Source organism: Symphalangus syndactylus, chromosome 8 (assembly GCF_028878055.3).
Source record: "Symphalangus syndactylus isolate Jambi chromosome 8, NHGRI_mSymSyn1-v2.1_pri, whole genome shotgun sequence".
Lineage (NCBI taxonomy): Eukaryota > Metazoa > Chordata > Mammalia > Primates > Hylobatidae > Symphalangus > Symphalangus syndactylus.
Window position 1 is genome coordinate 82,086,829 of NC_072430.2, and position 12,244 is coordinate 82,099,072.

Here is a 12,244-nt window from a genome sequence, read left to right on the forward strand (position 1 = left end):
TAACAAATGGTGCTGGGAAAACTGGCTAGCCATATGCAGAAAACAGAAACTGGACGCCTTCCTTACACCTTATAGAAAAATTAACTAAAGAGGGATTAAAGACTTAAATGTAAAACCCAAAACCATAAAAACCCTAGAAGAAAACCTAGGCAATACCATTCAGGACATAGGCATGGGCAAAGACTTCATGACTAAAACACCAAAAGCAATTGCAGCAAAAGCCAAAATTGACAAATGAGATCTAATCAAACTAAAGAGCTTCTGCACAGCAAAAGAAACTATCATCAGAGTGAACAGGCAACCTACAGAATGGGAAAAAATGTTTGCAATCTATCCATCTGACAAAGGTCTAATATCCAGAATCTACCAGGAACTTAAACAAATTTACAAGAAAAAACAAACAATGCCATGAAACAGTGGGTAAAGGCTATGAACAGATACTTCTCAAAAGAAGACATTTATGTGGCCAACAAATGTATGAAAAAAAGCTCATCATCACTGGTCATTAGAGAAATGCAAATCAAAACCATAATGAGATACCATCTCATGCCAGTTAGAATAGTGATTATTAAAAAGTCAGGAAACAATAGATGCTGGAGAGGCTGTGGAGAAATAGGCACACTTTTACACCATTGGTGGGAGTGTAAATTAGTTCAACCATTGTGGAAGATAATGTGGCGATTCCTCAAGGATCTCGAACCAGAAATATCACTTGACCCAGCAATCCCATTACTGGGTATATAGCCAAAGGATTATAAATCATTCTAATATAAAGACCCATGCATACATGTGTTTATTGTAGCACTATTTACAATAGCAAAGACATAGAACCAACCCAAATGCCCATCAATGATAGACTGGATAAAGAAAATGTGGCACATACATCATTAAAAAATCAGGAAACAACAGGTGCTGGAGAGGACGTGGAGAAATAGGAACACTTTTACACTGTTGGTGGGACTGTAAACTAGTTCAACCACTGTGGAAGTCAGTGTGGCGATTCCTCAGGGATCTAGAACTAGAAATACCATTTGACCCAGCCATCCCATTACTGGGTATATACCCAAAGGACTATAAATCATGCTGCTATAAAGACACATGCACACGTATGTTTATTGTGGCACTATTCACAATAGCAAAGAGTTGGAACCAACCCAAATGTCCAACAACGATAGACTGGATTAAGAAAATGTGGCACATATACACCATGGAATACTATGCAGCCATAAAAAATGATGAGTTCATGTCCTTTGTAGGGACATGGATGAAACTGGAAAACATCATTCTCAGTAAACTATCGCAAGGACAAAAAACCAAACACCGCATGTTCTCACTCATAGGTGGGAATTGAACAATGAGAACTCATGGACACAGGAAGGGGAACATCACACTCCGGGGACTGTTGTGGGGTTGGGGGAGGGGGGAGGGACAGCATTAGGAGATATACCTAATGCTAAATGACGAGTTAATGGGTGCAGGAAATCAACATGGCACATGGATACATATGTAACAAACCTGCACATTATGCACATGTACCCTAAAACCTAAAGTATAATAATAAAAATAAAAATAAATAAATAAATAAAAATAAAAAAAAGAAAATGTGGCACATATACATCACGGAATACTATGCAGCCATAAAAAGGAATGAGTTCATGTCCTTTGCAGGGACATGGATGAAGCTGGAAGCCACCATTCTCAGCAAACTAACACATGAACAGAAAACCAAACACCACATATTCTCACTCATAAGTGGGAGTTGAGCAATGAGAGCACATGGACACAGGGAGGGGAACATCACACACCAGGACCTGTCGGGGGGTGGGGGACAAGGGAAGGGAGAGCATTAGGACAAATACCTAATGCATGGGGGGCTTAAAAGTTAGATGACGGGTTGATAGGTGCAGCAAACCACCATGGCATATGTATACCTATGTAACAAACCTGCATGTTGTGCACATGTATCCTAGAACTTAAAGTATAATAAAAAAAATTGATAAGGGTTATAGATTAGATACCCTTTAATGTAAATACTCAAATTTCTTTTCATAAAAAAGCAGATATATTGAGCTATAATTGAAATACAAAAAAACTGTACATATTTAACATATATGATCTTATTAGTCTGGACATATGGTTACACCCACGAAATGACCACAATCAAGATATGAATATAACTATCACTCCCACCAAAGTTTCTTCATGCCCTTTTTAATCCCACCTTCCATCCCTCCCACCCCACCATGCCCCACCTCAGATAACACTGATCTGCTTCCTGTCACTAGAGAGTAGTTTGCATTTTCTAGAGTTTTACCTAAATCAGCCATGCAATATGCATTCTTGTCTGACTTCTTTCATTCCACATTATTTAAAAAAAATGAAAATCAAGCAATAAAGAAGAAAAAATATTTGTAATACATACAACCAATAAGGAGGGTGGTGTTCAGAATATATATGTATATAAGGAGCTCCTACAAATCAATAAGAAAAAAGCAAATTCAATAGGAAAAATGGGCCAATGACATGGACCAGTACTCCACAATAAGAGAAAACACAAACATATGAAAAGAGGGTTGAGGGGGAGTCATTCACTGAGTTCACCCCAGAACATTTGCATGGCCTATACTTCCACACCCACCATGAGTAGCCTGTTTTTTTCTTGGCTGGGAGGTAAATGAGGACCCTGTCCATAGACCAGGTGGCCATGAGGGGAATGGGCTTGGTAGGGAAAGCTAGAATTTGTGCTCTGGTGACCATGGTGGTCCTGGCCCCATATATATTCACTGTAAAGAGGAAGATGCAGCAGAACAAGATCAACACTGAATAACTAAGAAATGAATGCTTGTGCTCACTTTGGCAGCACATATACTAAAATCGGCATGATAGAAGATTAGCATGGCCTCTGTGCAAGGATAATGAGCAAATTCATGAGGCATTTCATATTTTTAGCAATCCCTTTACTGGCTATATAACCAGAGGAATATAAATCATTCTACCATAAAAGCATGCACACGAGTGTTCACTGAAGCACTATTAACAATCAAAGACATGGAATCAATGTCTCTGCAGGACATGCATGGAATCAACCTAAATGCCCATCAATGACACATTGGATAGAGAAAATGTGGTACATATACACATGGATACTATGCAGCCATAAAAAGGATGAGATCATGTTTTTTGCCGGAACATGGATAGAACTGGAAGTTATTAGCAAACTAGCACAAAAACAGAAAACCAAATACTGCATGTTCTCACTTATAAGAGGGAGTTAAATGATGAGAACTCATGAACACAAAAAAGGGAACAACAGATATTGGGGTCTACTTAAGGATGGAGGGTGAGAGGAGGGAGAGGAGAAGAAAAAATAAATACTGGGTACCAGGCTTAATACCTGGGTGATGAAATAGTTGTACAGCAAACCCCCATGACACAAGTTTACCTATATAACAAATCTTTACAAGTACCCCCAAACCTAAGAGTTAAGAATAAATACATAAAAGTTACAAAAATGAATAGTTAAAAGTCTGCAGTCATGCAAATATGATGCCAAGATTCCAGGAGACCTATACAAAATGCCCATAGCAGCATTATCGATAAAAGCAAAAAATAAAAATAAATAAATAAAAATAAAATAAAATAACGAGAAATAACTCAAAAGTCTGTCAATAGTAGAACAGATAAATTGTGATATATTTATACAAAGGAACATTATACGGCATTGGAAATTATTGATACACATTTCAACATGAATTAATCTCAAAAACATAATGTTGAGCAGAAAAAGAAACAAAAGAATACATGTAGAATGATTCCATTTATACAAAGTTCAAAAGCAGGCAAAATTAAATAGCATATTGTATAGGAAAACAAAGATAGGTGGCAAAGTCATGGGGAGTGAAACAAGGGGATATCTCACACAACACTCAACATGCCAATGAAAGTGGTGGTGACAAGAGGAAGGATAATATTATTGTGAAAGGGCACCAGAAGATTTCAATGTAGTGGCATTTTTTTCTCTTTTTTTGAGACAGAGTTTCACTCTTGTTTCCCAGGCTGGAGTGCAACAGAGCAATCTCGGCTCACTGCAACCTCTGCCTCCTGGGTTCAAGCTATTCTTCTGCCTCAGCCTCCTGAGTAGCTGGGATTACAGGAGTGCACTACTACACCTGGCTAATTTTTGCATTTTTAGTAGAGACAGGGTTTTACCATGTTGGCCAGGCTGGTCTCGAACTCCTGACCTCAAGTGATCTGCCCACCTCGGCTTTCCAAAGTGCAAGGATTACAGGTGTGAGCCACCGTGCCCAGCTAGTGTTTTACATTTTAATCTGGTGTGAGTAGAAGGATGTCTAGTTTATTCTTCTTTATGCTGTACGTATATTTTTTATTCTTCCATTTGAATATATGATGCATTTCACAATTTTTTAAAGGCAATGGACAATATAATGAAAATTGAAGAACTAAAGCTCTTGCCCTTTCCGACATGTTCAGCACACATTTTGTTTTGAATGCACAGAGTTCTTAGGGTTACAAGTTAGCAACATGAGCAGTTAACAACCCAACCCTTGTTATGTTAATAGGAACACTGTGGCTAAACCACTAAACTAAAATTTCACTCCATAGACTTATTGATACTAAAGCGGCATGTTTCTTCAGAGAACTACATACCTCAATTTGCTCACTTTTCTTTTTCTTTTACTATGCGTTGACATTACCATTTATTACAGATAATCTACTAAATAGAATTGCCTTCCTTTTTTACAGTTCTTTCTACATTGTTTTGTCCAGGTAATTTTTATGACTTTGATACTAGTGTCTGACATGCAGGTAATTTAAAGTCAATAAATATAGAATGATAAAAATGAGCAGTCAGAAATTTTTATCTACTTACTTATTTATGTATTCATTTATTGAGACAGGGTCTCACTCTGTTGCCCATGCTAGAGTGTAGTGGCTCAATCATAGCTCACTACAGACTTTACCTCCCAGGCTCAAGTGATCCTCTCTCCTCAGCCTCCTGAGTAGCTAGAACTACAGGCACAGCCACCATGGCCAGCTAATCTTTTTGAGTTTTAGTAGATACAAGGTCTCACTATGCTGCCCAGACTGGTCTCGAACTCCTGGGCTCAAGCAATCCTCCTGCCTCAGCCTCCCAAAGTGCTGGGATTACAGGTGTGAGCCTCTGTGCCAAGCTCAGAAATTTTTTTTTTTTTTTTTTTGAGACAGAGTCTTGCTCTGTCACCCAGACTGTAATGCAGTGGCGCAATCTCAGCTCACTGCAACCTCTGCCTCCCAGGTTGAAGCAATTCTTCTGCCTCAGCCTCCCGAGTAGCTGGGACTACAGGCATGCGCCACCACGCCCAGCTAATTTTTGTATTTTTAGTAGAGATGGGGTTTAACCATAATGGTCAGGCTGGTCTCGAACTCCTGACCTCGTCATCTGCCCGCCTCGGCCTCCAAGTGCTGGGATTACAGGTGTGAGCCATCGCACCCGGCCAGAAAATTTTTAAAGAACCATGTGACTTCTGCAAAGAAGGCATATTCAGTATTAACTTTTAACTAGATAAGACCTATAATGAGCTATTTTCACACACATACTGTTTTTTTTCAAAAATGGTAGAAGCTAATATTTATTTTAAGTCTGCATGGCAAGTTTTCCAGTTTTTTATAATACTTTGGATGACAGATGTCATTGCCGAGGCATCAAAAGCACTAAATTCCTCTTTGGAAGTGCTATTTGTCCAGTTTCACATCTGCCCTGTATCCTTTTCTCCTCGAAAAGACAATATTTCAAGCATTATCCCCCTAGATGTTACAAAACAGCTGAACTAGCCTGCAAATTAAAGGACTGCCTTGAACATAAATTTCTGATAAGGCCCATATTAATCATATGCCCCAAAGTTTAGATGATCACACAAAAGTAATTTTCTCACATAAAAGGTTTTTGCTTTCTTTTCGAAAAATCGTAAAGGCATGGTGTAAACATTACTATTCCTTTTCTCTGTTTCTAAATGGGTCTGGGTTCTTATGTGAGGAAAAAGGACAATTAGTAAATGTAATTTTCTTATGCAGCCTCAGCTGGCTTCACATACCTCATAAATAGTTCTTATTCAAACATTCTAAAGATACACACAATTAAATAAAATTAATCCTAAGGCTGGGTATGGTAGCTCATGCCTGTAATCCTAACACTTAGGAAGGCCAAAGTGGGAAGATCACTTGAGGCCAGGAGTTTGAAACCAGCCTTGTCAACACATTGAGACTCCGTCTCTACAAAAGAAAAAGATTAGCCAGGTGTAGTGGCACACATTTGTAGTCCCAGCTACTTAGGAAGCGGAGGCTGGAACATGGCTTGAGTCCAGGAGTTTAAGGCTGCAGTGAGCCATGATCACATCACTGCTTTCTAGCCTTGGTGACAGAGCAAGACTCTGTCTCAAAAAAAAAAACCAAAATAAAATAAAAATAAAAATAAAAAATCCATCCTGGTTACATATTTCATCTATTTCATGTTCTGAAAGATCTAACATGGAACTTTCCCCTTACGTGTACAATTTTAAAGAGTAAATGGCTATTCCAAGTCAATAAACTGGTGGCAAATTGAAAGATATTAATGTGTAGCTAATCTATTTTACATGATGGACTTTCCATTCTCCCCACAATGGGCCTCAGTATGTGATTTTGTTAAGTAACATTCAGGATGCTAAACTTGATTTTAAAAACTTGCAAGCATTCAAGATACTCTGCCATGAAGCCTCCAAAATTATAACTATATTACATAGAAGTTAAAAACAAACAAACAAACAAACAAAAACCCTACACTTAGGGGTAAGAGCGCTTAACCAAGGCATTGCTTATTGCTGCAAAGCTGCTCTGTATTAACCTCATGTTAAATCGTTAGAGAGAATGGTGGGAGGCAAGGGACAGCTGGCCCCCTTGGACATGGGGGCGGAGGAGTCCACGGCTGCTAAAGATTTTATAGGTGTTTTTTCCTTTTACAGGATAAAAAAAAATAATTTGCCTTTAGTTACAGTTTCTAACTGATATTGTCACAAAGATAATTTCTGGTTGTGGTTTTTGCAATGCAATCTTATATTATTGTATTATTGTATTATATCTGGCTGATATTAGGTACTGGGTGCCCATTTGTGAAATGGAACTTAAGGAACTGTACATTTTTAATAAGAATCAATGCTATTTCCCTAACAGACAGTATCTGTCACGGGCAGATGATTCATATTGATGGCTCATAATTAGCATGAATTCCCCAGGGAATTTCTCCACTGGGTCCTCCTTTCACACTAAATTCAAGATATTAGCCAAATCCTGCTAAGGTACACAGATTTGATTATCCAGAAAAGACAGATCAAGGTTCTTCAGACATCAAAACTTGCTTTGAAGAGAGAAAGACAACATAATCTGGTTTTGCAGTGGCAGATGGCTCACAACTTTGGCTTTGAATCTTGATCTTCTAAGCCAGTAGACAAGCGGAGACCTAAGAGTCATACCAATTACTCCAGCACCACATATGGTGAGCTAGCCTTTAAAACAGGCACTAAATTGAGACTTGTGATCAGTTTAAACTGCAAAGAAATTGAGGTAATTACAAGACTTATTGATTCCTCAGATAATAGCAATGATAGCTATCATGTACCAGGAGCCTACCATATAACCTGTGCATTTATGTATGCAAAATATCTGTGCCAGAGTTTTGCACACATAGAATAATCACAACAACCATGCAAAGTGGATATTATTGGCTCCATTATATATATGTGGAAACTGAAGCTAAGAGAAGCTAAGTAACTTATCTCGTGTTAAGTAATTTACCAATAACTGAGCCAGGATGCTAACTCTAAAGCTTGGGCTCTTTTCATCACACTATGTTACTTTGAAGGGTTAGCAATTTGTCCTCAAGGCCTCTGTCCATGTTGGTGTTTAATACAGCTCAAAAACCATAAAGAAACTTGTCAGTGGTACAAACAGTAGTTTATGTTCAGCCTAATGTACTAGAACAGAGGGAGAAGTTAATACTGCTTGCCATTCTTCTTGTGACCAGTTCAACACCAGGTCTTTTTATTATTTCCAGTCTATGATTAAATATATTAGCAAAGATTGACTTCTGCAGAAGGAAAACATAGAAGAAATAAAATATCTTCCCAAAAGCTTGAAGCTCTTGCTTCATGAAGAGTAGGAACATCATGAATTGCAAATGTCTTTCAAATATTTTTTCCAGTAATAGGCTGTTTCATAAAAATAATGCAATGACCAAAGAAGTAAAGAATCCTGATTTTACCATATTTTCCAAAAACAGAAAGTTCATATATATATATATGATGATACATATATACATCAGTAAAATGTATGATTTTCTGATATCAACCCTTGTGTTAAACCTCTCATGATCATGGTCACATAAGAAGTTCTTGGGAGGTATAACAAGCACTACATATGATACCACAAGTCCTGAATCCCCTGCTCAGCCCCAAAACTGAGCCATTTAACTTCTCTCAGACTGTTTCTTTACCCTCCAAATGAGGATAGTAATTCTTACCTTTCAGACAGCAAGAATGAATTAGGTATTATATGGTGAAGCATTTTATAAATCATAAAGTGCTACACAAGTATATCACCACATTCAGAATACAGAAAAGGAATCAGACTAGAAACATTAGAAACTCTCCATTTCCCAAATTCTGTCCCTAGATGTTTTTCTGGGGGATGTTATACCCCACTCCACTTATTATTTTTGATTGCTTCAGTAGGTGTCTAGCTCCAGCAATCAAACCATTCCATGACAAAGGCAGCAAATGCCCCCAAAGGACATTCCCTGTAGCCAAACAGCAAAAAGCTATTGGACCAATAGATCACTGGTATGGCTGTAACTTCAGTGCCCTACTTACAGGTCACCTAGAGTTTACAAAAAGTTTCACAATAAAGAGAAATGTGCAGTTTTTTTCTAGAATAAGCTGCTTGCTTGTATACACTAGAGCTTCAGGTTTTTTCTCAGAGACAAATTATACATCTCTTTGTTTTACGATGGATATATGTAAGTATAAGACCTGCATAGAGCAACTCAAACTCTGCCTTGAAAACTCTCTAAAATGTTGTAGGAAATCTGTTAACTATATCCTCCAGTTAATTCCTAGTAATATAAACAGATTCCTTCCCTGCAGGTTTTGGTACTGATTAGTTGTGATGACAAATGAAAGTTTTTCATATTTAAAGAAACTATCCATTTTGCACACTCACAACACAGCTTCCAGAAATATTGTTTAGTCCTTGGCAACACTGTCTCACAACTTTGGTAAAGTGCATTGTGAAAAGATGTTATTGAACAGACTGCCACTCACTGTTTACATACCACACCAGAGACAGCAGTTTGTGGTGGTTAAGAGTACAAACTGTGGCTCCAACAATATGGGTTCAAACCCTGGCTCTCCAACTTAATAGCTGTGTGACCTTGGGGAAATTAAGAAAGCTTCTAATAAGTGTTAACTATCACTACTGTCAGTAGTAGTAGTAGTAGTAGTAGTAGTAGTAGTAGTAGTAGTAGTATCACCTTCATAGGCATTAATGGATTATATTGCAAACCATGAAGTTTCCTGAGGCATCTTGTTCCAAACTCTCCAAACCTGACACGATTGTTGGGATCTTTGCACAAAAATAATCAGTTACCTGATGTCAATGGATGTGAATGGCTAAAACAGCTTCTGGAATGCATTCTAGCAGATTTTTGAACTTCATATTCCATCAAGGAGCCACGTTCTTTCATGGACAGGAATCCAGCCTTGAACATGTGAACAGAACCTGAATGTAATCCTTAATATTTCCCATAATGGTAAAACTGTAGAATCCAAACAGAGCTGGATAATTTGAATTTGCATCTGGGCTCTGCCTCTTACTAGCTGTATAAACTTGGGCAAGTTACTAAACCTATTCAAGTCTAGCTTCCTCACATATAAAATGTAGGAAGTAATGATGTCTATCTCATAGAACCTTGTGAGGATTAAATGAGATAACTAAATCTTACCACAGTGCCTAGTGCATAACATATTCTCAATAAATACTGGCTATTACTATTAATTTTTGGGGGGGAGGGGTTGCTTGGTACAGTTGATATGAGCTCTTCATCTGTGTGTTAATTGAAAAATGAATTTTTTGCAGCTGATCCTTTGAGGACTATAAAATGTATGGATGAAGTCTTATCAGCAGAAGTCTTATGTTATTATAATGTTGAATTCAGTTCACTTTTTGGAAGATTTTATAATAAATCTTACAATGTGAAACAATCATGGAGTAGATTGTCTAAGAAATTATAGAAATATAACATTGAGAAAGTAGTTGATCTCTGTATTGTAACCATCAATGTTTCCTTTCTACTTAGGCTTCTTTTTTTGTTTGTTTGTTTGTTTGTTTTTATAATTGAAGAATTGGGGTCAGAATAATAAAGTCATCAAGTCAGAAGGTGAGATGATAGATAGAAGGTTAAGGAAGGCTGTTGATTGCCCCTTTCAAGTCAGGCAGGCCTGACTTAAACATGGTTGGCTTTTGGCAAAGCTGAGGTAGTCAGTTCATCTTGAGTTCCCTTGTAGATTCTCTTTACTCTTCTCAGTCAGTCAACCTATCCTAGGTCCCATTATTGCTCATATCAAGTGGTAAATTTATTTCTATTAATGTTAATCACTAATTAACTTGTTCACTGCTCATGGGTCCTCAGAGATATCTGGAGACTCTTACAGTTGGAAAAGCCAGAAATCTTGAGGTGCATAGAACTATAAAAGAATTATAGGTTGTGAAGTTGTTAGTTTGAGGCATATATCTTTTGTCCACTATTCCTATGTCTAGGGCCTATCTCATTCCTGTAGACTTATTATATGTTCTTAGATGAATAATTATGCAGAAAAACTTTCTGTGACTTTTTTTTTTTACTTGGAGACAAAAGGACTCAGATCCTATGACATGATAGTTGTCTATATCCTTTATTGCAGTTGATGGGAAGACCCAGAAACAAACTTGGACCCAGATAATTTCTTTCTTCAAGATATCACCCAAGGCCGGGCATGGTGGTTCATGCCTGTAATCCCAACACTTTGGGCGGCCAAGGCGGATGGATCACTTGAGGTTAGGCGTTCAAGACCAGCCTGGCCAACACAGTGAAACCCCGTCTCTACTAAAAATTCAAAAAATTAGCCAGGTCTGGTGGCACACACCTGTAATCCCAGTTACTTGGGAGGCTGAGGCAGGAGAATAGCTTGAACCCAGGAGGCGGAGGTTGCAGTGAGCCAAGATCATGCCACTGCATTACAGCCTGGGCCACAGAGCAAGAGTCTGTCTCAAAAAAAAAAAAAAATCACCCAGTGGCAGTATCAAAGAATGGCTTTTCCCCAGCTATCCTAAAGATATATAAAACAACATGCTGTTACACAAATAGAGCTTTGTTACAAGTCACCTCATCAGTACTTTCAGTTAGATGACAGCTCTGAGCCCCTCTGGTAACATGATAGAGCAGCCACTAGTCACAGTACGAGCAGATCAGACATGAGCCTCATTCAACACCAAGAATAACTTGCTACAAAGCTAGTAGCTTAAAAGTTTGGGGCAGAATTATTTTGTAAGGTTTCTCCTCTGTGTTTTCATAATTAACATGGAATTTTAGAGCTGAGAGAGTCTCAGAAGTCATTTTCCTAATCCCCGCACCTTGTTATATATGGAGATTCTGAGGGCCAAAGAGAGAGGTCATCTGCCTGCATTCCCATAGATGATGAGTGCAGGGAAGCCCAGATCTATGCCTCTTCTTGCTCCCAGGCCTTCCACGGCTCACTGTCTTCAACTGAAGGTGACTAAGATAACAAGGCCCTTGAATAATCTGGCTCTACCATCCTATCCACTGCCTACCCAGGGTGAACTCCTTTTGCTCATGAACATTCTACGTGAGAAATGGTTACAGACAGCAGTAGACAGAGCAGCTGGGAAGCAGTTTCAATAATCTGGGTGAAAGATAATGGTGACTTGAATCAGAGTTGTGATAGTAGAGTTGCAGAAAAGTGAACAGATTTGAGATTGTTTTATGGAGTGAATCAGAAGAACCTTCTAATAGATCTAATATGTAGGTGAATAAAAGGAAGGAATCAAAGGTAACACCCAGGGTTCTGGCCAGGGCAACCAAAGATAAAGAAGATAAGGCAGAGGCAAGAGAGTATTGGGATGGGGAGTGGGGGCATGGCATGAAAGAAAGAGTTCTCTC

General features: G+C 38.3%; 1 protein-coding gene and 1 non-coding gene across 3 annotated transcripts in view; one reads left to right on the top strand and one right to left on the bottom strand.

Annotated features, from left to right (window-relative positions):
* The window catches only part of PDE11A (phosphodiesterase 11A), a 443,979-nt gene that overhangs the window by 407,522 nt on the left and 24,213 nt on the right, over positions 1-12,244 (bottom strand). The window lies entirely within an intron of this gene.
* LOC129488927 (U6 spliceosomal RNA) lies at positions 2,845-2,947 on the top strand. The gene has a single exon (XR_008659771.1). It is a non-coding gene; the product is annotated as a U6 spliceosomal RNA (small nuclear RNA).